Here is a 6,321-nt window from a genome sequence, read left to right as displayed (position 1 = left end):
GGGTCTTGTCCATTGACAAATGAAGGAAATATAGCCATGGCTGCCCCCATACGCCCCCCATCAGTAAACACTGTCAGGAAATTTGGATTAGGCTCTTGGATAAAGATTGTTGGGGGCCTCCACTCCAATCTAGTAAAAGAGCTCATCCATTTATAGGGACAATAATTATAATCAACGTTACCCCAAAATCCCTCTAATGCTATTACCACTCTTTTATTATTTTTTTGGAACCAGGTGAAATCAGATAATCAGTAGGGGATAATTGTATCTTTAAATCAGTTTTTGATGCCTGTGGGTATTTATGTTTTAAGCCCCTCCAATTGACACGAGTAAGTTGATGGAATTTGGTGGCCTCTGTTACAGAGAAAATAGAGGAGGCTAATTTGTCTGCAGTTTGATTGCCTTCAGAGAGGAGGCCCGGTAGATAAAGCCATGGGGCAGATTTTAAAAGGTACCCCCAGGCCTGGGTGGCTTGGTTATCAGTGAAATTAAGTCCTCGGCTCTTGAGAAAGAGTCGAAGGGATTCGAGGGCAGGGTCAGGTTTAGAACTGGACTTCCCAGGGGTACCAGACTGAGGGTCCATTCTAAAAAGACAATTTGCTGTTTCTTCCCTTAATAATGCAATCTTCTACTTGATCAATTATGGAATATACCTGGGGTGCTCCTCCTATGAATGGGGTCTCCCATCTGGGTCAAAAGAGCCAAGCATAGGGTGCTTCCCATGAAAACATATAAAACTAAAGGCAGCATGGGATTAAATCACCTTACAGATGCCTCATTAATTGACTTTTCTATTTTGCTTTTTGGGTTATCCCAGCAATAGGGGCTTCAGTACTTCATCTAATTTCCATCGTGCTGTCAAAGCAGCTGTCCGTACCTGGTCTTGGTAGGGGGGGCGTAAAGCCGCCTGTTGGAGGCCAGTGGTGAACTGATCGCCTGTACCAGAGAGCACGTCATAATTTAGAGGCATAACAGGCTGAGCAGCTCGGTTCCGTTCACCCTGGATTCTACACTCCTCCTGAAAATACACTGACCACTTAAGAAAAAGAGCCTCAGGGAGCACAGCCTTAGTGAGGTCTCTCCAGTCTCGCAGGACAAACACCTAGTGGACTAATCCTTCTATAAGGGTGTCTGCCCAGGTGAGTTAGGCCCGTCCTCTGCCACAGCCTTTCTAAGTTCTTTTAGGTCTTGTGGTTCCCAGGGTTACCAGGCTGCAGGGCAGTTTTCTCCTGGGTTGACATTGACAGGAAAGAGGTCCACAGTTCCTCCGGCTCCCCATTCTCCCGCATATGGCGGCAGAGCTGAGGGTATGGAGAAGGAATTGGCCAGGGAAAGGGGCTGCAGGGAGCCCTTAGTGTCCCAAAAGGGATCAAGGGAGGGATCGGGAGGTTTCTTAGGGGCTTTGGGACTGGAGGAGGATGTATGCTCGGCGGCCACTTTTTCCGCTGGCTTGGGGCCACAGTCAACACGTTTCTTTGGGGGTCACAGGGGAAAACAACTTTTAAGTGCAGAGATGGTGGGGAGAACCCCCGGGGTGGGATCTCCCCTGGGGAGGGATCTCCCCTTGCTCTGTCTGGGCTCACCTAACCAGTCCCTCAACTTGATCCCAGCTATCCCAATTAAAGAGATTACTTTCGGGGAGCCATGGGGCAGATTTTAAAAGGTACCCCCAGGACTGGGTGGATTGGATATCAGTGAAATTAAGTCCTCGGCTCTTGGAAAAGAGTCAAAGGGATTGTAGGGCAGGGTCAGGTTTAGAACTGGACTTCCCCATATCTTATGAGGGGACACTCACCCAAAGACTGATTGGCCTGTCAGTGTCTCATTGAGGAAGAAGAAGTCCTCACACAGGGCACCAGACTGACGGGTCCAGCCCATCAGAGGTGGGGCTGAGAAGGAAGGAGAGTGCTGACAGCCTGAACAGAAGCACACAACAAGCCAGGAGTTGAGTCAAGCAGGGTCTCGTTTATTTCTCTCAGGCAACCCAATTTAAAGCAAAAATCCACAACAAGAAACTATTCTAACCTATCAAGCTAAAGGTCACTCTTGCATGTGCAAAGCACATAACTTACAGCCAATCATTATCCAGTGCACGAGGGGTTCACGAGCATGGAAGCATTATTTGAGCCAATAAGCCTCAACATTACCAAATTGGGCTAGCGGGGGCAAGTAGAGTAGTTATGCCCTCCATATCTGCTTGGTGCTACATGTTGCAGATTCATTGGAAGTTCTGCCAGGCAGTTGTGTAGACCCCAACGCGCTCGTCACTACATGTAGCCGATTCATCAGAAGTTTTGTCAGGCGGTTGAGCCAACCCCAACATCTCAGCAGGCTTACATCCCGGCCTCGAAGGACCCACGCACTGGCCTTGCCTCAGGGCAGGCCCAGATTCCCACCTTGCTGGCCCCAGCACAGGCCTCACCCCTGGGCAGGCTCCAATTCTGGCCTCAGAGGCCCAAGCACTGGCCTTGCCTCACAGCAGGCTCCAATCATGGCCTCGCTGGCCCCGGGACCAGTCTCACCCCTCAGAAGACTCTGATCCTGGCCTTGGAGGCTCCAGCACCAGCCATGCCTCACGGTAGGCTCTGAACCAAGCCTTGGAGGCTCCAGCCCCAGCTTTACCTCATGGCAGGCTCCGATTCTGGCCTCACTGGCCCTGGCAGTGGCCTCACCCCTGGGCAGGCTCCAATCCCAGCCTCAGAGGCCCCAGCACCGGACTTTCCTCCCTGCAGGCTCCGATCCTGGCCTTGCTGGCCCTGGCACAAGCCTTGCCTTAAGGCAGGGTCCTATCCTGGCCTCGCTGGCCCCAGCACAGGTCTCACTGAATGGCAGGATCCTATCCCGGCCTTGCTGGCTCTGGTCCTGTACTGGCCTCACCCCTCAGCAGCCTCCAATCCTGGCCTCGGAGGCTTCAGCTCCAGCCTTGCCTCACAGCAGGCTCCAAACCCAGTCTCGCTGGCCCCAGAACCAGTCTCACCCCTCGGCAGACTCCAATTTCAGCCTTGGAGGCCCCAGCACCAGCCTTGCCTCACAGAAGGCTCTGATCCAGGCCTTGCTGGTACTGGCATTGGCTCCACCCCTCAGCAGGCTCTAATCCTGGCCTCAGAGGCCCCAGCCCGGGCCTGGCCACCTGACAGACTCTGACCTCAGCCTCATTGGCTCCTACACCGGCTTTGCCTCATGGCAGGCTATGATCCCAGCCCCAGCACAGGCCTTTCCTCCCTGCTTGCTCCGATCCTGGCCTCACTGGCTCTGGCACCAGCCTTGCCTTAAGGCAGGGTCCTATCCTGACCTTGCTGGTCCCAGCACAGGTCTCACCACATGGCAGGCTCCTATCCTGGCCTCACTGGCTCTAGTACCAGCCTCACCCCTCAGAAGGCTCCGATCCCAGCCTTGCTGGCCCCACACCAGCCTCACCCCTCGAAAGGCTCCAATCCCAGCATTGGAGGCCCCAGAACCAGCCTTGCCTCATGGCAGACTCCGATCCCGGACTTGCTGGTCCTGGCACCAGCCTCACCCCTAGGCAGGCTCTGATCCCAGCCTCAGAGGCCCCAGCACTAGCCTTTCTTCCTGGCAGGCTCCAATCCCGGCCTCGCTGGCCCCAGCACCAGCCTTGCCTTAAGGCAGGGTTCTATCCTGGCCTTGCTGGTCCCAGCACAAGTCTCACCACATGGCAGGCTCCTATCATGGCTTCAAAGGCCCCAGCACTGGCCTTGCTGTGCATGGGTTCCGGTCTCTGTCATCATGGGCAGGTTGTTTACAGATGTTCCCTTTTTTCTTCCTTTTTTTTTTCTTTCTTTTTTCTTTTTTTAAGATGAGAGGAAGATGGCGGCGGCCGCGGTCACAGTGATGACCAAAAAGGACATGCATTCCTCGGAGAAGCCCTGGACATCAGATTTTGGTTTAATATCTGAGCGGGACAACTTAAGGAGACATTTCTAGCCATGACTTCATACCTAGAATACAGGAGAGAGAAGCAAGATGAAAAGGAATTGCCCACCATGCAAGAAATGTGATTTTTGGAAGAACATTCCAGAAAAGATTAAAGAAAAGACTGCTTCTGCTGCACATGCTGGGGACTCTTAACTACATACCTTGTAAGAAAAATGATGCAGGGGTAGTGGAGGTAGTCCAGGAGAACTGGGCTGAAAGCCCAGCCACGAGTCCCGGGAAATTCAGTGCGCCTGGCTGCCAGGCTCCACTATGCTGCACCAGTGTCCAGGATGTGCTCAGAACAGCAGATCCTGCTCTACGTGGTGAGACTGTGGGCCTCCACTTGTGGATGGGAGATAAAATTCATCGTTGCTGAGTGCTCGATCTCACAACCTCTTCAAAACACACATACTGTCTTCTCTTATTAAAAATATTGGAGAGAGGCCAAGGTGGCGGCGGCGGCAGCCAGGATTCAGGAGATGTAGCCACATCCTAACCAATCCACCTTGATCTTTTGGGAAAAAAAAAATCTCTGGGAAGGGGGACTGCTCCTGTCTCACATGCTTAAGAATTCTGGACTTCATACCATGTAAGGAAGGAGCTCAGTGGAGAACCAGGAGGAAGGAGGCAGCAGCAGGGGCGGCTAAGGCCGGTATTTGGAAGAGGCAGAGATCTGATCCAATTGGCGGCAGCCACTACGGCGGCAGTGGCGGTGGCATTGGCTAGTATTTGGGAGAGGCAGAGATTTGACCCAATCCACCTTGATATTTTGAAGAAATCGTACCAAACGTAGAATACTACCGCCGCACATGCTCAGGAATTTGAGACAACATGCTTTGTGAATAAGGTGCTCCAAAGAGAACCGAGATGGCTGTGGCAGCAGCAGCAGCAGCAGCCGGGGTCAGTATTTGGTAGAGGCAAAGACCTAATCCAACCCACCTTAAAATTTTAAAGAAATGCCGGGCGTGGTGGCACACATTTGTAATCCCCGCACTTGGGAGGCAGAGAGAGGAAGATTGTGCAGGTTTGAAGCCAGCAACACTGGCTTAAGAGACCCTGTTTCCAAATAAAAGTATAAGAATAGGTCTGGGAGTGAGGCCTGGAGGTAGAAGGGTTTCCAGGGACCCCAGTATCACCAAAAATAAATAAATAAATAAATAAATAAATAAATAAATAAGGAAAGAAAGAAAGAAAGAAAGAAAGAAAGAAAGAAAGAAAGAAAGAAAGGTCCTCAAAGGTAGACTGCTACTACCACACATGCTTGGGAGTTCTGGAAATCATACTGTGGGGAAAAGGTGTTCAGGAGAGATCCAAGATGGCAGTGGCAGCAGCGGCAGTGGTGGTGACCAGTATTTGGAGGGGCAGACAGATCCAGCCCAATCCACCTTGAACTTTTGAGGAAATCCCACTGAAAGTAGACTGTTCCTGCCACACAAGCTCGGGAATTCTGGACAACATGCCAAGTGGTAAAAGGGTTTGGGTGGTATCAGAGGGAGCCCCGAATAGCTGGGATGAACCACCATGCTGCGTGGTCTGGAAGACATCAGCCCTCATGGCCACTGTGCTCCTCTGCACAGAGCGGGAGACCAGGGTGCACGTGAAGCAGCAGAGCCTGCTCTCCGAAGTGAAGCTGTGGACCTCTGCCTTTAGAGGGAAGACAAAATTTATTGCCACTAGGTACTTGGGGTCCCAGCTTTTGCAAAAGACATGTATTGCTTTCTTATATTTAAAAAAAAAATGGAAGAAGGCCGGGCATGGTGGTGCACGCTTAAATACCTGGGCTTGGGAGGCAGAGACAAGAGGATCATGCAGGTTTGAAGACAGCCTTGCTGGCTTAAGAGACTCTGTTTCCAACCAAAAATATATATAAAATATATATCTTGGAGTGTAGCCAGGAGGTAGAAAGGTTTCCAGGAACCCCAGTAACACACACACACACACACACACACACACACACACACACAATTCCTATGTTTAATCCAAATACCCATTGTGATAATGTTAAGTGGTAGGGTCTTTGGGAAGTGAAAATCATGAAGGCTCCATTCTCACAAATGATACAGGTGTCTGTAAATAAAAAGTTAAAGAGAGCAGCTCATCTTTTTTTTTTTCCCAAAGTACAAATCAAGAGGAGCCAACTTTGAGCAGAACAAGTTTTGACTAGACTTTAATCTATAGGAGCTTTGATATTAGTCTTCCCTGCCTCCACAACTGTAATTTATGGCAATTAATTTCTATTATTTATAAATTACCTAACCTAAGGTATTTTGTTATAGCTTCCAAGAAGGAGCTAAGACAGCACAATAACATACTCTTTCTCTTATAAGAAATATTCTGGCATCCCCAGATCATTGGAACCCTAAAAATTTTATCAATATGGCAACATTT

This window comes from Muscardinus avellanarius (genome assembly GCF_963383645.1).
Source record: "Muscardinus avellanarius genome assembly, chromosome: 8".
NCBI classification, from domain to species: domain Eukaryota; kingdom Metazoa; phylum Chordata; class Mammalia; order Rodentia; family Gliridae; genus Muscardinus; species Muscardinus avellanarius.
This window is presented reverse-complemented; position numbering follows the sequence as displayed.